Source organism: Amblyomma maculatum, chromosome 3 (assembly GCF_055883805.1).
Source record: "Amblyomma maculatum isolate TAMU_Amacu chromosome 3, ASM5588380v1, whole genome shotgun sequence".
Lineage (NCBI taxonomy): Eukaryota > Metazoa > Arthropoda > Arachnida > Ixodida > Ixodidae > Amblyomma > Amblyomma maculatum.
The window spans coordinates 111,013,444-111,038,798 of NC_139346.1; the positions used below are offsets into that span (position 1 = coordinate 111,013,444).

Here is a 25,355-nt window from a genome sequence, read left to right on the forward strand (position 1 = left end):
GGCGTTAGTTAAACCGAACGCCGCAGCCAGATGCTTTGTAACGTCGTGGCGAGGTTTTCGAATAGTAGCAGCCGGTGTTTTAAGAGATAGCAAGGCCTAGACGAACTCTGCAAACAGGTGCGGTGCACAGCGTTAAGCGGAGACTATGCCGCAGTAAACGAATTGCTGGAGAGTTTATGTAAAGCATGCCGAGCACTGGATGCAGGGCGTGTAAAGTGCGTGGCTTGGAGTTAGCTGTGGCAAAGGATGCCGGTGCCCATTGGTTCGTCCCCGACTGGCAGCGATTCTCGGCGGCCCGCCATCGCCACGGATCGCTGCTGGACGTTGCCCTTCGTTGCGGCTTGCAGCAACTTCTTGTTCACCATGCCAGAGACAAACAGCGGCCTCTTCTACGTTCTCTTCATGGAAAAGTTCGAAGTCAACTGGGAAGCGGTGTCGTGGCCCAGGACAATAGGCATTGTGATGAGCAACCTCATAGGTGATGTTCCTTGATTTCACTCCATCATATCTTCGTTGTCTCTCTTGTTTTCTGTCATTACACTAGGGCAAAAAGAGATACATTGTTACAGCCAATGAATATCATGTTGCCGTATAGTTTCGTAACGTACAGCACAGAATATACTTTGACGTCGCTATGACAGCGGCAGTATTAGAGTGCAGCAGATCAATTTCTACCACCTGGATTTATTCAATGGGTGCAGTCGCTGCGCTGAACATGGGGACGTTTGAAATGGGCTACCTGAGTATTTGAAAGTGATTAGCAGGAGAAGCTATTTTAATGTGTGCAACGCGGCATTCAGAATGTATGGGGTAAAATCAAATTGCAGCCAATTACTTGAACAAGCAAATATGAGCTCTGCAGCAAAAAAAAAGAAGAAAAGCAAAAACACTAGTGTAGAACTTATTTTGTTAGCGAACAAAACAGGTACTGGAGATAGACGACCACTCGTGCCGCTTTGCTGTCGTCTCTGCTAGCGCCAGCAGTACTGGTAGTGTACAACTTTGAAGGCCTTTGACGCGACAGCGGGAGCGGTAAGGGGCCCTTCAGAAGTCTCACGCTGCCGTTCACTAAACCATTGGAGGAATAATTGCTCCACATGACAGCCGAATAACAATGCAACTGGATCACTCAGATTTCATTTTTTTCTTCTGGGATTACGCATAAGATGCGATTAGATAGGTCGTGCAGATATGGGCTTTCTACTTGCCCTTCTGCTAATCCCGCTCTGGTTTATGGACTGGTTGGGAGAATAAACATTTGGAAACTTTTCCGCGATGTCAACTTTAATTCAGTGTGCCCAGAATATTTTATGCTTGTTAATAATGGCTATTCAACGTCGCCAGTGAGACTGCGAGGCTCATTTCAACTGTCTTATGCAATGTAAACGTGAACAGTAACAATAAGGTACACGAAAGCGCTGCTCAGGGAATATTTCACTGCTCGTTTTATTCAACATTTGTTTTGTCTATTCTGCATATTTTCACAGGGTTCGTAATCGGGGCCTTTCAACACAGGATCTCCATCTACAGTATGATCTTGGCTGGAGCGTTGCTGTTTCCTGCTGCTCTCATAGCGTCCGCGTTTGTTCCGAGCATTCATTGGATGATGTTAACATTTGGAGTTTTCTACGTTTAGTATTTGTGAGCCCCATAAGAACTCACGAATAAGAATTGTTAAGTTTAGGTGATTCAAGGACTTCAGCGACGTACTAACGAAACGTGTAGGCTGAAAGAAAGGTGTAATTTCAGTTTCTGATTTACGGGGTTTAACATCCCAAACCGACTCAGACTCTGACAGGCGCCGTAGTGGAGTGCTCCGGAAATTTTGAGCACCCGGAGCCCCCGGTGCCAGTCGGCGTTAAACCTGTACTGGCATCGCACAGAAGACTGTCGCCTTGCTTTCGCCTCCATCACAAAATTAGCTGACGGTTTAACTTATGTTGACTTCATGTACATGGCTGCTCATTGCCAAGCTTGGATTAAACACATTGTGCGTGCCTCTAAACGTCAAGCCCGTTCTTCATCGCTCTTCGGCACGCCGCCTTTGCAGGGCCTAATTCCGACGTGCATTCTTTGCGTTGCGGCGCGCTTCTGTAGCAAAGTGTTCGCCTTCCTCTTTCTCGCGCAATCTTGTAACCTAGGCAGGAGCTCCTATTTATATACGTATCGCCCCTATAGGCTTCCAAAGCACCGTCGAGTGGCGCTGCTGCTTCTGACAGGGCTCGCAATCTCTGACAGAAAAATAGAAACTGGGGATACACGCGGCGGCACCACCTAGGCTCCCGTGCAAGTTTTCCCCTTTCGCTCTCTCGTTTCCGCGCACGTGTAGACGTCTCGCGCTGCTTTGTCGCGCGCCGCAATGATCCGGCTGCCATCTGTGACAGCGCCGGCTCAGCTGGCTGTCTTTACGGCGTGTACGTGGCGTGCGCTTTTATATCCACTCATCCCCTTCCCCCAGTGCAGGGTAGGAAACCGGTTGCTTTTACTGGTTAACCTCCCTGCCTTTCCTCGTCATCTTCCTCCTCCTCCTCCGTGCGCTTTCTCTCGCACGCGCCCTGACGCGCCCCCGCAGGCGCACCGCGACATGCCATCTGCATTCCGTCTTGATAGTGCAACCTGACGCGTATTTCCATGAAGGATAATTAATTATAGGCGGGAAACTTTTTATTCACGTCTGCACTGTAAAGTAGAGGACAGACGGCGATGAGCAAATATTAATTGCGAATGCGCCCCACGGTAGCGAAAACGTAGGAAGTGCATCTCGAGGTAAGTCCGCTATGTAACTATATTTTCGTGTGTAATATGTTTAAAAACTACTAAAGAATTATCAGTACTGAGAAATAAAGTGGCCCGCTCGTTGACCATCGTTTTGGCCTGTAGCATGCTATCTATATACGATTTTGTTTTTTATTATTACGACGTTACCAAACCAAATCGTGCAGTAGAAGAATAAGTATATAGTCCGAAGGAGGCGTTTCTTCAAAGCAAGAACGCTATAAATTTCATAAGCACATGCGTGCTCCGTGCGCTGCACGCGACATAACCGGCTCGCTGGCTCGGAAGGCAGGTGAAATCCAAGCTTGAACTACATTGTGTTTTATTTCAATTCTTATGAAATGGTTGTGCTTCAATTATGATAATATTTGGTTTGCAATCACGAAACATGTGACGCAAATGGGGTGCTCCGTGCGAGTAGTGTCAGTCCAGCCATAGCTAGGATCGCTTTTGTATTGCACTTCCGACATATCCTTGTTAATAATAATAATAATATTATTATTAAATAATAATAATAATAATAATAATAATAATAATAATAATAATAATTGGTTCACTTAATGGCCAATTTGCAAAAATCTGTAAAATCGTATCTGCAAGGCATGTTTTCCAACGCCACCCCAATCCTCGAAAAAAAAAAGACCTCGTTCCTAGATATTTTCTTAGTCATATTAAAAACGAAAAGTCAGCTGTGGACACTAAGCTCACATTGACACATCAGTGTCGATCACGGACGTCGCATCTGTTGATTTACTCGCTTTCAGAGCCTTCACAAAGCAGGGAGAAAGCACAGAAAATCGGCAAAACAAGACATGCGGGGACCGAAGAGCAGGATAATCTTCCATCCTCTTCACTTCGTATACGTAATGTTAAACCATTGTTCTCTTTTGAAGCCTCTCCAAGACGTTTTTGCCAACTGTCAACATGTCTGTGTTTACGAAGAGAGGCGAAATTGGCTCTTTTCGTTTCCACAAAGAACGCGAGACTTTTCAGGACGCTGTCACGCGGCTGGAAAACATGGCTTGCAGAGACGCTTCTAAAGGAATCTTCAAAGTTTCACACGTGAGCCTAGTCTTTTGGCGCTTCGCCTACTATTAGGGCTGCCCTTGACACAATGCTACTTCATACTTCCGCTTCGCATGAGCGGAAGCGTTTTCGTATTGTCAAATAACCGCCAGGCGCAACTCGATCGCCACCCGTGCAGAGGAAGCTAGCGGAGCGTGTGCTCCGGCGACGCCCCATTGTTTCACATTTCACCACCACGCCAGGAATGCGGCGCTGCCATCACGCGCCGAAACTTGAGCTTGGGTTCCCATAGCGCCCTCTACTTCCACGTCGCACTGACGTTACCTCACGTTGCCTTCACCTTGACCTTGGCAGTGACCATAGGTCACTTAGTGGCCTACGTGACTATGCTCCAGTCACATGGGGACCATGACGTGACCATGATGTCACCTCACACACTCCGTGTGGATCGAAAACAGAACGTTGTGCAAGGAAAGCGATATTGAAATACCAGTAAAACCTTTTGCTGCACTCGGTCGACCTTGTCACAGTTCGATTTGCAAGGGCCATTCCAAGCAACAGACGCGTACTGCAAGAACGGCAATCATATCGACAGGTATAGTTTTAAGTACGGAAGTGAGGCACGGAACTCCCTCGAAAGCGTGCAGGTGGAACCGAGTGTGCGCATAGCCCGCAGAGAAATACATTTTATTGCGAGGAGAAGGTGAGGGAACGGTAAAAACGTTCACCAAAGTAATTTATTTCATTAACCCTGACCAACAGCCAGAATGTACAGAATAAGGGTAGAGAAAGCTACGTGTTTACTGAGTAAATGAGAAAACCCTAGTTTTGGAAGAATTGAGGGAAAGCCCATTCTTCGCTCACCAATTAGACAAACCAGATATGTCCGATTGCAATGACAAGCAATCTTGAATAGATTGTATTACCTTGAATATTTCATGTCATTGTCATAAATGAGAAACGAGGAGTTATTGACTGCGGAGGAAACTGCAATAATAAAAATGGAGATGAAAAGCCCTACAACTCTAGCTGAACTCCACAGGTTGCTGGCTAATAAAACAGGCTGACACTGAAAAAAACAGGAGCGATCAAGGGGATAACTATGTCGGAGGGCTACGATTGAGACTTCGACACCAGAGGGTAGAAGCTTTTTGAGAAGTTATGAATTTGCGACAACATTGAAAGCTTTGCTCATAGCGTCAAGCTGATCTGTCTGAAGGACTGCTGCAGCAACGTGAATAGGTTGGTTGAAGTAGAGTGACACAATATTCAGGGGTTTTTGGGGGTTTTCACTACAAAACCGATTGCAAGATAACAGTAGAAAATTCGGTACACAGGCGACGTCCGGTGATGACGTGCGCAGTGGCTGCGGCGCTCATTTCGACCTCTTATCGTTATAGCACCACACCCAGTTTTTTCTTCTGCCTCGCATCTTTTTGGAAAGGCAATACCAGTCATTGCCACATGAGCGGTTTTATTCTTGACCGCGACGTGGAGAAATCAAGTGAATATCATGTCATATGATATGGTATGACACGTCATATTAGCTCAGGCGTTTCGAATATGGCTTCGTGGTCATTGCACGCCATCACTGGATGTCGCATCGGTTCAGAGCTTCGTTGTCGACCTTCGCGCTTAGTTTTGGTTTCTTGCGGAAAAAAGCGTCGGATTCCTCCCGCTGCAATGCTTTAGAAAATGAGACTTCCTTCGTTTCAAAACCTGACATGGCATCGATTTACTCACTGCTTTTAACTCCCTATTATGGCAGTCTGGAAACCAGAACTAAGCCCGATAGATTTGCGGGAAGTTAGTGTCGCGTAGTAGGGCCCTGTAGAGAGCAAAAAACTCGAACGACTTCATAACTTCATCAAAAATAAACGATGAGAAAGTGTCAAATTTGTTGTATATTTAGAGCATTGATTATTGAGTCGCAACTGTCCAAAGCACAGCGATCTTTGTTTCGTTCAGAGCTCGAGGAGACGTCAACTGTGACACGTATTAGTAATATAGTGTACCTTCTCGAATGCGGCGTGTGCCATGAGCAATATATTGGGCAAATGAACACTCGTTTCCGAATAAGTATAAGTGATCATAGTGCACACATATTGTCACGCAGGGGTGACAAAGCTGTTGACACCAAAAGAAGACACAGGCTCGATGGCACTGAAATGAACTCTTTATTGGGCTGACTTGCGCCCGCAAAAGAACTAAGCAACTCGGCGGCGGCGATAGCAACAAACGTGCTCGTCGATCGTCGAACAAAGAATGCCCGTCGCACTCGTCAACGCTCAATTTAAAGGCTGCTCAGACAATCTAGATAACGTCGCAAACCGCTCGTAGCACAACCTAGAACATTGCAGAAACACACGCGAGTGATCGGAATCTTCGAGACAGATCTCGGGGCATCGTTCGCGACAAAGAAAATGATAACGCGTCGTATCGCTACAACGAGCATGAACAAACACGGGATACAGAATTGATAAGCGCGCCAGAATAACAATGATAAGGCCGCATGCCAGCGGCTGTCGAACAGGAACAAATAAAGATTTAAACAGTTCGCGGCATTACTCACCCCCCTTAAAAAAATATCGCCTCGATGTTTCAAAATAAACAGACATGAATTAACATAGAAATTGCAAAGCAAACATGAATAGCCTTTAGCGCGCATAATACGGATTAAGGCGTACAACATGGACAATTTCTGGATGCACTCGGCGCCGCTGCGATGCGGCCGCGCCGTCGGGAAGGACCTCGTAGTTCAATTGTCCTAGTCGGCGAAGCACGTTGTAGGGGCCGAAGTACCGGCGTAAAAGCTTTTCGCTCAGTCAGCGGCGGTGAATCGGCGTCCAAACCAAGACTTGATCTCCCGGCTTGTACTCAGCATCGCGTCGTCGTAAGTTGTAACGTCGGGCGTCGGTTCATTGCTGATCTTTAATGCGCATTTGGGCGAGTCTTCGTGCTTCCTCTGCACGTTGAAGGTAGGCGGCGACGTCCAGGTTATCCTCATTGGTAACGTGTGGCAGTATTGCGTCAAGCATCGTCGTGGGCTCCCTGCCGTACACAAAGCTGAATGGGGTCGACCTGGTTGTTTCCTGGATGGCGGTATTATAAGCGAAGATGACGTAGGGTAGAATGGCGTCCCATGTTTTGTACTTGGCGTCGACATACATTGCAATCATATCCGCAATAGTTTTATTGAGACGCTCCGTACGGCTTTACCAGAACGCTGCGTTTCTGTCTCCGTTGTTGTTTTTGGAATTTGCAACATAACCGGGAGGTGCCGCTCCCTTTTTCGCACGGCGATGCAAGTGGACCCTCCTGCGCCTCCTGTGGAATCCGGTGCGTCGGCAGTGGTCGCCCAGAGGAAGCGCCTCTACAACTCGAGGGACGCAAGCAGCCAGGCCACCGTGCTGTACTTGCCTGCCAATGATGACTCTTCTGCCGACGACGATTGGTTCGTGCCGGTGCTTAGCAAGAAAACAAAGCGAAGACTACACCATCGACAAGGTTCGTCCTCACCAAGCACGTCCACGGTCATCACTACGCGATGCCCTCCGGCACACACTGTCTTGTTTGTGCCAGAGACGCCAACAGACAATCTGAACCAACTTAACAGGCAAGTCGCGTCCGTGTTCCTTGAAAGCCTTGTCCCTGGAAAGATTAAAGACGTTAGAGTGAATCCTTACAAAAACATAATTGTCATTGATGTCATGGAGCGGAGCGCATTGGAGAGATTGACCGCCATCAACAAACTCGGCGACATCAGTGTGCGCTCCCATATTCTGCAGAACAGTGGCACTATAGCCGGCGTCATCTACAATGTTGACGTGGCCATCGCTGACACCGATCTACCAGTCTTAATCAAACCAGCATCAAATAGCATCTCCATACTGCAAGTGCAGCGCCTCGGGAGATCGAAATGCATCAAGCTCACTTTCAAGGGAGATTGCATACCATCGCATGTGAAGGTTGGACATTTCCGACACCCGGTCCGGCCTTTCGTGCCCAAGCCATTTCAATGCAGAAAGTGTATGAAGATCGGGCCCGTCTGCAAAAATTCCATCGTGTGTCCTAGATGCTTCGAGTCGCATAGCGGCGACATTTGCCGAGCGATTGTTCTGAAGTGCGCCAACTGCCATGGCCCACATGACTCCTCCTCAAAGAACTGCCCCCGCTTAAAGAAAGAACGGGCAGTGCTGAAGCAAATGGTGCGTGATCAATCTACACGCAGAGAGGCCGCTGCTAAGGCGCGACGGCGTCGTTCGCGTCGCCGAAGATCATCTAAGAAAGCAGTTAATTTTGATAGCAAGGCCTCGAGCACTGGCGCCTCTTGTCCGACTCCTCTGCCTGCAGTTTTAAATCAAGGGACCTCGACGGGCGGTGAATCCGGAGGTGGTGCCTCAGACTTTAACTGGCCACCATTACCAAAACCTTCCACGTCCGCTGGGCCAGGAAACTAGCCGCGAACCGAATGTCCTGCACCTATTGCCGAGCTAGATAAAAATCATGATGTGGGACATGGCCATTCTCACGCCCATGATAAATGCAATCCGCGCTGTGCTATCTAGTCTGCACACACCAGCAGCACAGAATGCGCTACAGGTTCTGGACACGCTAACACCAGTTCTAGCGGCTCTACAGTAGCAGACACAATTGCTCCCCCAGCATTAACATTTGGAAAAACACCCAAGGACGCCTCTATTTTTCAATAGAATACCTGTGGGCTTCAGTCCCGAATTGCAGATAATCGACAATATGTTCATGCAAATCGCATCCCCATCCTTGTTATTTGTGAGCCGAATATACCAAAGATCTTATGACTGTCAGGCTACGAGGCATTTGCATCTCCAACACACCAGGAAAACAGCAAGGTCATCATTTATATTCGGCGAGAACTCATATATGTAATCCATCCGGTTACTCCCAGCAACGACAACCAGTTCGTTTGCCTGACAGTGAAGAAGCGCAATCTCACGTTTACATTTGTGGGTGCCTATATGTAGCCATCAAATCGTTTTGACGCCACACGATTGAGCGACTTGATATGCGATTACACCTGGCCCTTGGATCATTATAGGAGACTTTAACGCTCACCACATGATGTGGGGAAGTGTTCGAATACACCTCAAGTTAAGAAAGCTTCTGTCCTTCGCCTCTGATCATGACTTGCATAGTCTTAATGACGGTACACCGACTTTTATTCGAGGGATAACTTACAGCAGCTGTCTTGATTTAACTTTCGTGTCTCGGTGCCTTACCAACAACGTCCAATGGTTTGCAGATATAGAAACACACGGAAGTGACCACATTCCTACATATGTGATCATTATTGGCCTTTCCACATCTATGTCTGTCCCACGAAAATGCCACATCTATTGGTCGGCATTTCAAGCACTTATGAAAGATGCTTGCACAGTGGGTCTCTCTGCAAGTATTGAAGAGAAAATTAAGGAGGCCATGATTAACGCGACGTCTTTCTTCACCCCAGTGCCTACCTACACAGAGTTTGATACGGAAGTACAGCGCCTGCGAGCATTGCGACAGAGGGCAGAGTGTAGATACCGACTCACGAAGTCGTGCCTCGACCTCAGAGATGCGAGGCGTCCGCAAAAGAAAATTCGGCGCCGAATTCAAGACCTCCAGGAAAAACGTTGGCGGTCATTCTGTGAAACGCTTGATCCCCGCAGGCCTTTATCACGCATCTGGAAGGTCGTTCTTGGTCTCCGAACATGCCCTAAACAGCTCTATCCATTCAAATCTCTCGCACTCTATCAAAGACGTAGTGAGGTCGAGGTAGCAGAAGATTTCTGCGCTAGGGTAGCAGACCAATCGACTCCAACGGCAACGCTACATTTCAACGATGTTCCAGCTTCACGGGATTCACGAATGGACCTTCCCTTCTCCGTGGAAGAACTTCACGCTGCGCTGTCTTCTTGCAGACGGTCATCATCGCCGAGTCCCGACGGTGTAACATACACTGCGCGTGGAAATCTTGGACAAGAAACTAGGCACGCTCTTTTGGAATATTACAACAAATCATGGAATGAGGGTACAGTTCCAGACGAGTGGAAGGGCAGTCGTTTAGTTCTGCTCCTGAAACCTGGCAAATCGCTTCTGGACTTGACATCATACCGTCCAATTGCACCAGCTAGTGGCGTTGGTAAAGTACTGGAGAGAATGCTGCTTACACGTATTGAGTGGTACCTTGAGTACTACCGCATATATCCGGATATAATATCAGGGTTTCGACGTGGACGCTCTTCAATTGACAACATGGTGGACCTGGTATCATCTGTACAACGCCAAAAAATTTTAAAGCGCTTACCCGCGGCGTTGTTCTTGGATATAAAGAGCACATATGACGTCACTCACCAGGTCATTTTGGACGCTCTGGAAACTGCCGAGCTCGGCGGTCGAGTGTTTTGCTGGATACGCAGTTATTTATCCAACAGATCTCACTTTATGCAGACTGAGGACGGCCCAACATCTCCTCATTTCTCTTCCCGTGGAGTCCCACAGGGTAGAGTACTTAGCCCAAAACTCTTCAATCTTAATCTTGTCGGGCTTGTTGACTTAATACCACAGTCGGCACAACTTTCAATATATGCGGACGACATCTGTATCTGGGCATCAGGAGTTACGCGCCCACAGGTTAGAGCGAGGCTTCAAAAGGCGGCAAGTATAGTTGCGTCCTACCTCCACCTGCAAGGTCTGCAGATATCAACTGAAAAGTGTTCGCTTATTGCATTTGCACGCAAGAACATGTGACCTTACACAGTACGTATTGATGGTAAAGCAATACCCTACGAAAGCAGCCATCGCTTTCTGGGAGTGATCATCGACAAAAATCTTTCGTGGACTCTCCATATTTTATTCATGAAAAAGAGGCTGACAGCAATTGCTCACATACTTGCCTTTATTGCGGGAAAGTCATTGGGAGTGTCCGTGCGGTCGATGCTTCAGCTGTACTATGCATTATTTCTGGGATTTCTTCGGTATAGCTTAACTGCACTTGGAAATGTCAGGAAAACCCACTTAGGAATTCTACAGAGCGTTCAAGCTCAAGCTGTGCGCGCCGGCCTGGGATTGCCGAATTGTGCCTCTACGGCTGCTACCATTTTGATTGCTCAGGAGCATCCCATATCTACCTACCTAACAGTTGACGCCCTGAGGGCACATTTCCGACACATCACCCGGGTTCCCTGTCCTCATTTGGCCAGTCTTCCTATTACCAGGCCGCGTACATAGTTTACAGAGACCGTTGATGCGCATCGCGCTATTCTGCCGTCCCAATTTATACCCGCATCTAAACCGTCCTCTCCACCATGGAGCCTGCATCAACCACACATGCTTCTTTCTATACCCGGCATCAGGAAAAAGGTCGAGCTATCGCCGACAGAACTAAAACAAATCACTCACTAATACTTCTATGAGTACCATGCAAATCGCATGCACATCTATAAAGACGGTTTAGTGAATGCCGTGAGTTTTTCAGGCTGCATGGTCATATCCGCAATTACTACAGAAATTAAAGTTAGGACAATTCACCGCACTTCTTCAACAGCCGCCGAACTAACCATTCTACGTGTCACTATAGGCATATCAGTCAGTAAAGCCCTCAACGATGGTCTATATTCACAGATTCAAAAGCAGCTCTGCAAGCCTTAAAAGCGGCTCTTCACCGTGGAGCCCATGAGCAACTCGTCGCGGAAATACGAAAACTTCATCCCTATGCCATAAATGCAGGACATGACATCATCTACCAATGGCTTCCAGGACACAGCGGCATAGCGGGCAATCTCCGGGCGGACGAGGTCGCACGAACAGCCCACCAAGACAGCGATTGTGTGTTGATTCCATTTTCCAAGGCAGATGCAGCGGGAAGGCTTCGCGCGCTTGCGCGGGGAACACGCGCTCTCCTTGTGGAATTCTGACCAGTTTGCGAACTGCTGCTTAAAATCCTTGGACCCTGGACCCTGACCTGAAGCTCCGGCTTCCACCTGGCCTACCCCGATGTGAAGAAACTTTGCTGTGCCGCCTGTGGGTTGGTGTAGCATTTACAAACTCTTATTCTTTTGTAATCGGTATGGCAAATAGCCTTGCATGTACAACCTGCGGGCGCGACGAGACTGTAGGGAACCAAAGCTGGAGTTTGCTCCGCGACGCCAGCGCTCGGTTTCCAGCGGAGCGGAGAGGAACTACAAAACCTACGCCATGGCCTCCGAGATCACCCTCGCGCGCATGTTTCTCTCCGGCCGTTCTATAATTCTAGGCACTATAGCCGTTCCAATCGGCGCGCGCCCCAGCCAAATGTTGTTTGTCAGTTCCTCCAGGCGCCACCAGGCGGCAGTGCGCGCCTATGCGTCGATGCATCGTCCAGCCCGCTCGCGGCGTATCTCCGCTGGTGGTTCTCTAGTTTTTTGCGCGTGTACATTGACGAAAAATTTGTTACGAGCGTGTCACGCAGCCTTCCATTTTTAGCTGGCTTTCCAGCAAAGCAAGGTGGGTCCGATATGTTTCACAATTTAAGTGTTGTGTTTACTACCGACGCGGAGTGTTGATGTTCTTGCTGCGTTCACATAATGCGTTCCGTTTTACTTAGGCATTGCGCATTGTGCTCGTGAAGATAGTTTTCTTTGCTTGTGAAACAGTTACTCGTCAAGACTACCTTGTGTAGGTGGTAGTCTTTGAGTGCCTAACGGTCACTCGTGAAGCCGGCAGTCAATCAAGGTTACGAGCGTATGCTCGAGTGGTCGAATGCATGCATGTTTCTCAGCTGCAAGGTCTTGTTGCAGTTTGGCGAACTGATGAGACATTCGTTTTCCTCCCCATTTTTAATCCTAAGGCTTCTGCGCTTGCTTGAAAATATAACAAATTCTAGTGAAGCGTACATCGCTACATTCCATGTGTAGCGTAGATGTCGCTAGCTTATGTTGCTTACTTCGAGAGGTGCTATTTTCTATCTTTGTGCAGCAAGAAAGGACCACGCCACTGAAACGACGAAGATAATCATATAAAAGTTGCTTAGGCCACAGCTTATCAACGCCGGAAAAATAGTAATTGATCAAGCAGCAGCTTACCGGGGAAAAAAAAGAAAACTGCTGAGCAAGATAGGAGCTGCGTGTTTAGTCTGGCGAGTTTTATCTTTGCGAATAGAAAACTACTCAAGTAGTCATCATGTGATGATTGAACTTTGCAAATAACGAAATGTTTGTGTGCACTTCTTGATTGTGCTTGCCCATATTGTTTTTCTCTTTGTCCACATCATGAGGTTTAAAGAAACATGTCTTTTTTTAAATTTCTCACAGTGTTTGCCTCGTAATTTTTTTTCAGAAGGTGGCTAGTATCATTACAACCGGCGGATGTTTAGTGCCAAAAATGTTCTTATAAGTTTCGCATATCATTGAAAGTTAATGAAAAATTGCTAGCTAGTGTGGCAGGCGTGTATAATAGTGCCATTCTATAGTCTAATTATAATTCGTTCGAAATAACCTATTTGCTCGGCTTGACCCTCTGCGTGTATAGGCATAGCAGTAAAATTAAAAATAAAAGCACTGCACCCAGTCTGTAGCATGTGCAGACAAGTGAAAACAAGAAATAAGCTGAAACTTGCGTGATAATAGCGCACATTTATGCTATGGCGGGCCGCGTAGTTTAAAAACGAGGTAATAGCTTCTCCTCACTTCCGATCATATAAGCTGATCCGTTTTTAACGGGATCACTTCCGAAAACCTCGCATATACTCATATCACGGCAGAGGTGCCAGAACGTGCCCCGATTACCCTTCACCTTTATCGAAATCTTTTTTTATTACGCAACCTTGCCATAAGGCATATTATAAAAACCCAAGTAAATTGTTGTCCCTAAGGACTCTATCCGACTTGCGTGCTTACGATCTTCCAAGGCTGCTTTAAAACTGTGCGAGAAAAAAAGTAGCTATCGTGAGATGCATAAGTAAGCAATATTCATGTGGCTGTGGCGGAACCATTTAGAGAATTGCATTCGTGCGATGGATGTTTATGTACGTCGCCGCACTCGTAAATACTGTATTTAGCGAGTTAACTCGCAAATGTACGGCGGCAAAAAAAAAAAAAAAAGCAAGACGCGGAACCGCAGCAGAGAGGTCCTGAGCATGCATCTATGATTCGGGCAGGCATGCAGCTTCGGGTAGTCGCTGCCTAACTTTGCGCATGTGGGCCTTATATTATTAGTACTTTAACAATAGCGAAATTGTTGGCTGCCGTCTTGCCCGTGGCATTTTGAAGCTGGCAGCTCGACTGTGGTACGAGCGCAAGCTGAGGAAACTCGTGTTTTATAGGATAGGATAGGAAATACGTTAATTTCTCTAGGAAGGTCTTGTTTTATAGTTTGCGCCAAGCTGCGGCGGAACACTTGATGCATAGGTGGCGGGCGCCGCGGTGCGGCGAAAGACGCTGCCACGCCCTTTTTCCAACTTACGCTCTCTCCGGTCGTTCCAATCGGCCGGAGAGAAATGTGCGCACGGAGGTGATCTCGGAGGCCATGCCTACGCGCATCCGCGCCCACGCTGCGCGCGGCTGTCTGCGGAGTCTGCGCAGCCCGCTCGCTCGGGAGCGCGTGCTACAGGCGGAGCGGGAAAAGGAGAGTGAGGACGAAGCACGTGCACGCGGAGCGGGAAAAGGAGAGTGAGGACGAGGGGGGATGGACGCGTGTCTGCGCGCGCAAAGCCGGTGCTCTTTGCCAGTGGGGTTTCTTCTTTTTGCTTTCTTCTATGCCCCGGCTGACATAGAGGCTGGCTGGAAGCATGTTTTTATCGGCGCCTTCGAAAGCGAGATATTACGATTATTTGATCGTCGCGGACATTGTTTTCAAAGAGCGCTTGTTGGCAGGATCAGACATTCAAAAAAAAAAAACAAACATGAACGCGAATTCGCTGCTCGAAGGCAGAGGCAAGCGAGAGGTATTTTGAAGGACTGGAGGCGGCACCTCTTGATGTCTCTCTCCATGTTGTTCACAGAATGAAGGGTCCAGCCATCTCATTGAGAATTGATACGCGTGTACACAGTGACGAGTGCTCCGGGCGCTGGTTGCTGAGCTTCCTTTCCATTTGTGACTGCTCATTTGAAAGGGGCCTATTCAACTCTTTGGGGACACGTTTTAGGCGATGCTACTGGCGCCGTGGTGCCTGCTTTCGGCGCGTTTAGGACACATTTCCTACAAAAACACGAAGCATGCCGCCTTACCCTTTGGTTCCTGCTGACAGCGGTCAGGGGGAGTTCGCTGCTGCGGCACTGAAATCCGAAATCAATGACCTATCTACCTTTAACGATGGGGAGTTTCTTAACGACCTAGGTCACTGACGAGAAGCCGAGGCTTTCCATATTTGCAGCAGTTTCCTCTCTCCACGAGACGAAGAGCGAGGAAATGCCTGACGACTTTCCATGCAGGCCGCGTTGCGCGGAGGTTTTGACGGGGTCTGCATGGAGGGCGCTGACGCACAGAGCGGCGCAGCGCCCCCTGGCCCAGGTTTTCTCCCCTATAGGCCACATTGTTAGTGAGTACCCCAAATACAGCGAGGAAAGACAGTGTCTATGCCGTGCGCTGGATCGTCTAGATGGACGCCCACTGAGTGAAATTAAGATCCTAGGTCCCTGGTTACGGCGATCGTCTGCGGTGAAGGCCTCCAGGCACTGCTCCGCTTTATGAAAAGCACAGGACTGATCGAAAGGCTATGATATTTTATGTTGCGGAATATGACTGTGACGTGATGTGATGTGACATGTCTGTGATGTGACGTACTGCCTTCACCCATCCCTCTCTCACCTACAACTTTTATACCCACCTAACCCTCTAACCCAGTGCAGGGCAGCAAACCAGTTCCTTTACCGGTTAACCTTCCTGCCTTTCTTCCTCATCTTCCTCCTCCTCCCTCCGTAAGTCCATTTATCTGGGGATGGTACGCAGTAGTTCGTCGATGACTTGTTTGACTGTATTCTAGGACGGCTTGCGTCAGCTCTGACGTAAATGCCATTCCCCTATCAGTGATGAGGACTTCTGGGGCGCCGTGTCGCAAGAGAATTTGTTCGACAAAAAACTTTGCGACTTCTGGCGCAGTACCATTGGGCAGTGCTTTTGCTTCGGTGTATCGGGTAAGGTAGTCAGTGGCCACGATGATCCACTTGTTACCCGCTGATGAAGATGGAAAGGGGCCGAGAAGATCCATCTCAATTTGTTGAAAGGGCAGGGTTGGAGGCGGTATCGGGTTCAGTAGCCCAGCTGGCCTGATCGGCGGCGTCTTGCGTCGCTGGCACTCACGGCACGTTTTTACGTAAAGGGCAACATCGGCAGGTAGTCGCGGCCAGTAGTACATCTCCTGGATTCGATGCAACTTGCGCGCAACACCGAGGTGCCCTGCTGTGGCTCGTCGTGCAACGCATGAAGAATTTCCTGTCTGAGGTTTTGAGGCACGACAAGAAGCTGCACTGTCTTGTTGGGAATGAAGTTCTTTACGATGACGTCATTGCTCAAGGCGAACGACGATAACTGACGCCTAAACACAGCAGGAGGAGAAGCGCACTTGCCTTCCAAGTAATCTGCTAGGTCTTTCAGTTGAGAATCTGATCGCTGTTGTTGTGCAAAGCTGCTGGCACTTACTGGTCCCAGAAAAGCATCGTCGTCATCGTCCTTCGGAAGAAAGTCGACGGGAACGCGGGATAAACAGCCTGCGTCTAAATGTTTGCGGCCCGACTTATAGACTACTGTAACGTCAAATTCTTGATGTCTTAGGCTCCATCGGGCAAGGCGGCCGAAGGGGTCTTTCAAATTAGCCGGTCAGCAGAGCGCGTGGTGGTCGCTTACCACCTTGAATGGGCGACCGTATAGGTATGGACGGAACTTAGAAATGGCCCAGATGATCGTGAGGCACTCCTTCTCGGTCGTCGAGTAATTGGCTTCGGCTTTAGTGAGGGACCTGTTAGTGTAGGCGATTACCTTCTTCAGTCCGGCAATCTTCTGGACGACAACAGCTCCTAGGCGCACACTGCTTGCGTCGGTGTGAATTTCGGTCTCGACGTTTTCGTGGCGATACACGGTAGGGGCATTGACGTAGCGGTCTAGTGTTTTCGTCCGTGATGATGCGATGCTTTGCCAACGGTGTTTGCCGCACCTTCAACGCTGAAGAAAAGCACTCGCTGTAGTTTTCAAGAAGAGTACGAATCTGTTCTTGTCTGTTTCGGGGGAGCGCTGGGTTAATGTCGAAATTGGGCTGCTTGACTCAGTTGGGTGCACCGTCTTCAAGTTGACTGGAGAGGGCGAAGACTTCTCGGATTTCCGCTAGCTCGTCAAAGAAAGCAATCGTCATGCCCTTGTTCAGGTGCCGGTATTCGTCGGTGAAGTTCGTGACGAGCACGTCAGCTTGTACATGACGAAAACGGAGGATGCCTCTAGCGATGCCTAGTCCTCTATCCAGTAACAACTTAGTGTTTCCTTCGACAACCCCTTCCGTGATTTCGACTTCTGTTGTAACCACAGGGACGATGATGCTTGATCGGGACGGTACGGTCCATTCTCCGTCAAGGACGTTGAGAGCGACGTGATGCGCCGAAGTTCTCGTAGCAGGTATGGCTTTGTTGGTCGAGAGCTTGATTTGTTTGGATCGGAGGTCGATGATCGCTCAATGTTCGTTCAGAAAATCTATGCCCAGAATCACATCGCGGGAACAGTGCTGTAGGACGACGAAGCTGGTAGGGTAGGTACGTCCATTTACTGTAACTCTTGCGGTGCATCGCCCCGACGGCATAATAAGGTTTCCACCAGCGGTGCAAATTCGCGGGCCATCCAAAGTGGTCATCCTTTTCTTGAGCCGGGTGGCGAAAGCTCCACTGATGACAGAGTAGTCGGCACCGGTGTCCACTAGGGCGGTAACCGTGCGTCTGTCGACAGCAATCTCAAGGTCGCTTGTTCGCGTCCTAGTATTGCACGTTGGCTTCAGTGTTCGATCTCTGCTTCGTCTTGTGCTGAGGTCGCGGACTGGGCACACCGTCGTAGCGTCGCTGGGCGGCGATGTCAACTTGAGGTCTGGTCGTGATCTTGTCGACATTGTCGTCTTGTGGATCGGCGATTTAATGGCTGCGTCGTCGTCACTCATCGTCGGCGATGGAGGATCTTCGTGTTTTCGCCGTGAAGCAACCTCACCTCCAAAGGTTGCTCTATTTAGTTTCCCCTGCGCGGGCTTGGTGACCTTCCGCGTACACTCTCATCGTAGTTACGGCCTGGCGACGCAAAGCGGTCCCTGTACGGCGATGGGGACCTGAACCGAGGGCTTGGTGGCGCAATCTCACCGCTACGCAGATAGTTGTCGATTTCTTGCGTTCGTTCACCTGGGCGTGGTCGGGGAGCGTCGACTGCATATTCACGGAGACCGATTCGTCGGTACGGGCAGTGGCGCAGAATATGGCTGGCCTCACCACAGTGGAAGCATAATGGCCGGTTGTTTGCTGTCGTCCATGCGTCGCACTTCCTGGGCTTGGGGATCGTTGGAAGGCTTGACGGGCGGGGGCCAAGGGGCGGCTTTCAGGAACAGGACGGTAGGGGCCAGGGCATGGAAAGTCCGCAATGCAGCAGCGTAGTTCATCGCTGTTGCCTCTTGTGCTGGAACAGTCGCAGCCGTCACTTGAGGAACGCACAGCGCCTGCTGGACTTCGTCGCGGACGACGTCCGCGAGCGTCGCCACCTGGCGTTGCGAAGATCGCAGCAATGGGCGGAGCTCCTCTCGCATGATCTCCCGGATGAGGTCCCGAAGATTCTTTCCGCTTGCAGATGCGCTGGGGTAGTGGCTTGAGTAGTCCAGTTGAAGTGGTCGCTTGTAATGGCGCATCCGGTTGTCCAACGTCTTCTCGATGGTAGACGCTTCCGTTTCCAACTCCGCCACAGTTCTTGGCGTATTTCGCACAAGACCCGCAAAAAGCGACTCTTTAACGCCTCGCATTAAGAACTTTACTCTCTCACCTTCGTTCATGTTAGAGTCGGCGCGGCGAAAGAGGCGCTTCATCTCCTCAACGTACGCCAGGACCGGCTCGTAAGGTATAGTTGGAGTCTTGATTGGAGGAGGGCCTGAGCTCTTTCTTTTCGGACAGAACTTGCAAAAGCCATCAAAATCTCTGCTTTGAATGTCTCCCAATCCTTTAAAGAAGTCTCGGGTTTTTAGAACCAAACTCGGGCATGTCATTGAAGAAGAAAATAGACTTGCTGAGTTTTGCAGCGTCGTTCCAGCCGTTGAATTCTGCCACACAGTCGAAAAGGTCCATGCAGTCTTCCGCATCTTCAGTGGGCAGTCCTTGGAAGATGGGGGGCTCCCGGGGCTGCACGACGACGACTGGTGCTGTTGGCTGGGTCATTTTCAAAGTTGATGCCTTCCTGAGTCGAACGGGCTCAGGCAGCAGCCCGTGTTCCGGTTGTAGGCATCGGAGTCGGCGGCTGGCTCGGTGACCCGTAGGCTGGTCCCCAGGATGACAGGAACGAGGCTGAGGTCTTCGCTTGAAGGATCAAGGGCAGCTTCTCCACCAGATGTCACGTAGTGGTGACAAGGCCGTTGACACCAAAAGAAGACACAAGCTTGATGGTACTGAAATTAAGTCTTTATTGGGCTTACTTGCGCCTGCAAAAGAACTAAGCAACTCGGTGGCGGCGATAGCAACAAACGTTCTCGTCGTTCGTCGAACAAAGAATGCCCGTCGTACTCGTCAACGCTCAATTTAAAGGCTGCTCAGAACAATCTAGATAACGTCGCAAACCGCTAGTAGTACAACCTGGAAGACTGCAGAAACACACGCGAGTGCTCGGAACCTTCGAGATAGATCTCGGCGCATCGTTCGCGACAAATAAAATGATAATGCGTTGTATCGCGACAAAGAGCATGAACAAACACGGGATACATAATTCATAAGCGCGCCAGAATAACAATGATAAGACCGCATGCCAGCGGCTGTCGAACAGGAAAAAATAAAGATTTAAACAGTTCGCGGTATTATGATTACGGCCATGTCTGTCACTCTCAAGGCAAGTAAACCAAAATACTATTCGTTCGAGGTCTTCAGGGTTAGGATACTGGATCCAACCTTCCAAACACATTGCGACAGCGAAGCTTGAGAGTCATACCTAGTATACAAATTCACGTTTCATTGCGGTACTAATCAGAGCGTTGTATCATTATGATTAAATTTCACTGGATATAATGAGGTGTGATGATTCCTGCATGAAACTATTTTCTGTGCTTACCGCTTTCACTTTTACTGCACATATTTGTCTTTTATTGCACACATTGTCGTTAAGCAGCGTCTCATTCTGTCATTTCGTTGTGATCTGACGCTGCCCTATCATGCAGCGATACATTTTATGTTGTGAAAACTTGTGTTGCTTTTGAACATGCGCCTGTCATGTTGCTGCACGTCTTGTTTCATGCACATCATGCTACTTTTTACATGGCGTGCATGCCCGAACTTGGCATGCAAAATCACGTAGGACCTCAGACGATACAGTCTGTTCTGCTTTGTGCGTTAGAGTTGGAATTTTCGTAGGTGTCCGGTCTGGAAATAGAAGATGGAATGTTTTTCACGAAGCCTATAGAAAGGCTTTCGCCTTAATAATTGGTTCCTGGAACAGAAAGGCGCAGTATCTGTCACCTTAAGTTCATGCTTTTTTTGCACGGTCTTAAATTTGCATATAAATTATGATTCTTGTTGCTCGCCCTCACGAGTGTTTGTCAAGTCATTATGTAATATGTTACAACATGTTAATTAAACTCATGGCCCTTCTCGCGTAGGTGTTTTGAAAGAGGTACCTTGTAGAGGGGATTGAGCATATAAGCGGTGGTTAATAAATCTCAGTCAATTAAGTTGTCTGTTTGTTCTATGTATAGCATTAGACAGACCACACACGAGCATGTAAACAACGGGGTTGAAATTTCAATTTGAATATTCACGGATAAGACTATTAGAAATTTGAATGTTCGCTTTTGGCAAGTGATGTGGTTTGCATGTGTTTGCTACGAATAGTTTTCACCGTGCTGAACACCACAACGTTTGTTTTTTCTTACAGGGATATCTCAAGGCACTCTTATGATCGCTACATCTGTTTACACGGTGTCCTATTTCCACCAGTACAGGAGTGCTGCCATCGGCCTCAAATATACAGGAGTCTATTTCTGGGATTGTTGGCCCTTCGTTGCTTTCCGCTTTACAGAAGAAATATGGATTTGCGGGAACATTCATTGTTCTCGGTGCGCTCAATCTGAATTTAATACCGTTGACTCTCATTATGAAAAGCCGAAGACCCATCAAACTGCCGCTTCCTTGTTTCCAGAAACGTGCACCAAGTGATGCAGGATCAATAAAACCTTGTTTGAAACTCGCAAAGAGCGAAAATAACCATCGGCCAGATGAAACTGGAACAGAGCAAAGGCTACCCACACATCATCAAACTGGCTCACAGCAGAGGACAGCGCCATTAAGCGATGGTTCACGCAGCCACCATCCCGCTTCCCGATCACCAGGACCTGCTCCACGGGCATTAAATGCTCCAGATGACAATGAGAATGCCGATAGTGTCTTTCTGCAAGCTGCAAGCATTTTGAGGGCTCCGGTATTCTACGCTTTCCTGGTGCCTATTGTTGCCGCCGATTTCACGCTTCCGTTGTTTGCGGCAACAATAGTGGACTACGCAAGGGACAAAAAGTAGATACGGACGCTGCTGCAATGCTTGCCACGTGCCTCTCCACAGGTGGACTACTTGGCCGACTAGTGCTTCCCGTCTTATCGGACAAGGTGCCGCACGGTCGATGCGGCGTCGCGTCCGTCAGTTTTGTGCTGGTGTCGCTATGCTTCCTCATGATGCCACACCTGCGAACTTATCCGGCTATCGCTGTAGTGACTGTGATCACCGGTCTCCAGCAAGGCTACTTGTCGACAATCAAGGCCGGCCTCAGTGCCGACTACTTGGGAGCGCACAGCATACCGGTGTTCTGGGGTCTCGTGGCTTTGGTGTCTCTGCCTCTCACCTTCTGTGAGCCTTTTATTGTGGGTAAGGCCCAAATTAATTACGCAAACATTGCTGTGTCGTGGCGTTCCGCTAAATAACTTTCAAGTTGGATGTATATTCGTGAACATGCGGTACGCAATTGATTCTTATTGCAAGCACGTATAGAAAACATGCGTGATAGCGGTTATAGAAGATTGCATTGCAGTAAAGTGCGAATCAAAAAACCTCATTTGTCTGATAAAGCAGCCTATTGGAGATTGCTAGAGCGTTTCTAATCTTGTCGGAACTTGTAAAAACTGCTGGAATATTTCCAATTTCAAAGTCATTTAGACACATGTTTTAACCACTACATAGTTATCTCCTTGTAAACTGCAGGCACCAAGTATGTTATTTAAAGGTTTCACGTAGCTAAAATGCAAGTCAGGGTTTCTGCCCATCTCTTGCGTTGTTATCGATAAGAGCAGGCGCGGAAAGTGGCGACAAAAGAGTGTTATAATCTAAAAAGTATCTTTCAAATTGTTGTTGCCCTAGTGTACAACTCGCTGAATGTTGTGTGTCATGGGAAAACGAAACAACTCTGCGGGAACACGGGGAGCATAGCTTAGTGCAGTACTATTCATGTCGTTTTAGTCAAAATAGTATGAATGGGGGCCTATGGGACTGAAACGTGGAGGTTAATAAAAAGCTGAGGACAACGCAGAGAGCAAAGGAACGGTAATAGTAGGCGTAACGTTAAGAGATAGGAAATGTGCGGAGTGGGTCGGAGAAGTAACGCGAGGTACTGAAACTTTAGTAGAAATCAAGAGAAAGAAATGGGCATGGGCAGCACATGCAGTGCGAAGAGAGCATAACCGATAGTTTCTAAGGGCAAGCTGTATTCCAAGGAAAGGAAAACGTAGCTGGTGACGGCAGACAGAAAGAGAGCGAGAGAAAGAAAGAGAAAATAGAACATAAAGTCAGGGAGGTGAACCAGGCGATGTCCAAGGGGATAGCAGAAAGCTGAGAGGGCGGATGAGGTTGTTGGCAGGGTCAAGAGGATGCAATTAGCATAGGCCTGGGTTAAATGGAGTAATATGGAAAGGCCTTCGTCCTGCAATGGGTATAATCCGGCGGAGGATTTCGAATGAGGGTGGCGAACTTAGTCGAACTATAGCGGATTAAAACGGAAGCCCTGAATGAAATATGTGCGTTCGATGCGTTCGTTAACTCCTTTTTAAAGATCGGTCTGTGTATGCTCCCCATTCTGTGAGTGCGGTAGGATGTCAGCAAGGTCACATAAATTGGTTTCATATATATCAATCCAAAAAATGTTCGACGTATATGCAGATGACATCCGTACGTGCTCTAAAGCGCGCGCATGTACCTAGACTAAAAGGTGTCCAGATTCGTGTGTCAAGTAGGTACCCAAGTTTGTTCTATTCAGTCGTTATGAATAAGATAGCATCGACCTGAAATTTAGCGCAGTGTTCTACGGCTAAGGCTACGAATGGGCATATTGTTTTAAGTGAGCTGCACATTCTTTGAGGATCGCCGCGATTGCCTTTAAAACCTTTGCGCATCACGTCAAATGCGTATTACTGCTGGGCCGAGACATCGTTGCTTGCCTGCTCCAGGCTAATCGATCCAGTGTGTACTACTATTTGCTTCGCTTTACTAGTTCTGTTTTGAGCGACGAGAGAAAGAGTATTCTGGCTCAATATCAAAACTGCTCCTATATTATGCCATGTGTATTGAAATGATCTGAGCTCACAGTTGCACAGAATCATAGCTTCAGTAAGTGTGCGAGAGTCCAAGCGGCGGAGTGTAGCTGATAGGAAGGCATGCTTACGCTCTGAGGGCAGTTACAAAGATGTGTGCAATATTTTCAACACACCCGCACTGCTCCCACGTTGAAGAGTCTGCCATGCCGAGGAGGTGGTAATAGGCATTTCTAAACGCCACTCCTAGCCACAGGCAGGCGACACAACATTGTAGCATCACAGTGGAGAAGGCCTAATGGTACCTGCAGTGGAAGTAACTGGTCAAAGTGGAGTGAGCGGGACGTCCACCCTCCAGGCATAGACTGTGATTATCTAGTCACGTTTCGGGCGATCAGTTGAAGGAGCTTTGCTGCGTCGACTTTTGTCAATGGTATCTCGACGATGTTGGTTGTATCATGAGCCGATTGAGTAGCATCTTTAGCCACGTTGTTTCCAGCAATTCCACTATGGCCTGGTATTCACTGGTAGATTATTTAATGACCCTCCTGGTAGTGCAGATATTGAACCTTCGCTACGTGTTGCTCTTGGTCGCCGTGGCTCAAGACCGATTCAAGACGTTGATAACTCCCTCATCACAAAGGAAATCAGTGAAAGAGCTCCTTCAGTTCTTGAAGGACTTGGGGCTGAGTTTAGGACTTCAACTCTATGCTCTTTACCCCCTTTCACTATAGATCTCTGGACATGTTATAGACTTCCTTGGCGCTCTGTATTTACTTTTTCTCTCTTTGTTTGCCTCCCCAAGTGTAGGGCAGCCTACTAGGCATCGATGGTTAACCTCCCTGCCTTTCCATTCCATTCTCTCTCTCTCTCTATCTCTCTCTCCAAGTTGCCCCGCCGGGGTGGCGCATTGGTTACGGCGCTCGACTACTGTTCCCAAGGATGCCGGATCGAATCCTGGCCTCGGCGGCCGCTTTTAAATGGAGGCGAAAAGCAAGGCGCCTGTGTGGTGTACGATGTCAGTGCATGTTAAAGAACTCCAGGTGGTCGAAATTTCTAGAGTCTTCTACTGCGGCGTATTTCACAGCCTGAGTTGCTTTGGGACGTAAAACCCACAAACCAAAACTAAACTCACTGTTTTCGGATGTCATATCCAGGCTCTAATCTTGCGAATAACTGATTTTACTGTCGATCCTTTCTGCGCAGGCCTGTTCCGTGACGCTGGAGGATCGTATGACAACCTGTACCGTCTGTGCGGTACTGTAAACATCGTGGCGGCAATCGTGCTGTTGGGGACGGCTTGCGTCGAAGCTAGTCGGAGCAAGAAGGAACGCATAAACTGACACAACTCTATCGTACTTCATATTGTTTTACTGTATTTTGTTATTCCTCTGTACGATATTAAAGCTATCGGTAGCTCGCAAAATGCATGATATACAATGGAGGCTATCTGATCTGATCTACTTTTTATGGTGACGCCCTTGTAAATTAAAAAGAAAGAGCCTCTGATTGCACCACGTATGTATAGCAGGAGGATAGTCAACTGAAAAAAAAAAGGCATAAATATAAGCCAAATATTAAATTAAATAAAAAAAGCCAGATTAGCTATCCAATGCGAATATTTGTTGTTTATTTTTGTTGTTTCAATTTTTAATGGGATGCTTGCTTGCTAGGAATATAAATTATTGTTCAGTTGATGCCTATCTAGTCTTTTTGAGGTTCTTCCCTCTTGTTGTTTAACGTGATTCTTGATGACTAAAATAACATATTAACTTGGACTGGTTGCTTGCAGACTCTGCTCGAAACGTTGGCTAGTGCTGAAAGATTGTATTTCTTTTTGCTATT

General features: G+C 48.1%; 1 pseudogene across 1 annotated transcript; it reads left to right on the forward strand.

Annotated features, from left to right (window-relative positions):
* Positions 1-113: 113 nt before the first annotated feature.
* LOC146195692 (monocarboxylate transporter 14-like) lies at positions 114-25,355 on the forward strand (annotated as a pseudogene). Its single transcript, XR_014706040.1, has 5 exons — positions 114-478; positions 1,488-1,630; position 2,464; positions 20,875-21,855; positions 24,717-25,355. The product of XR_014706040.1 is annotated as a monocarboxylate transporter 14-like (transcript).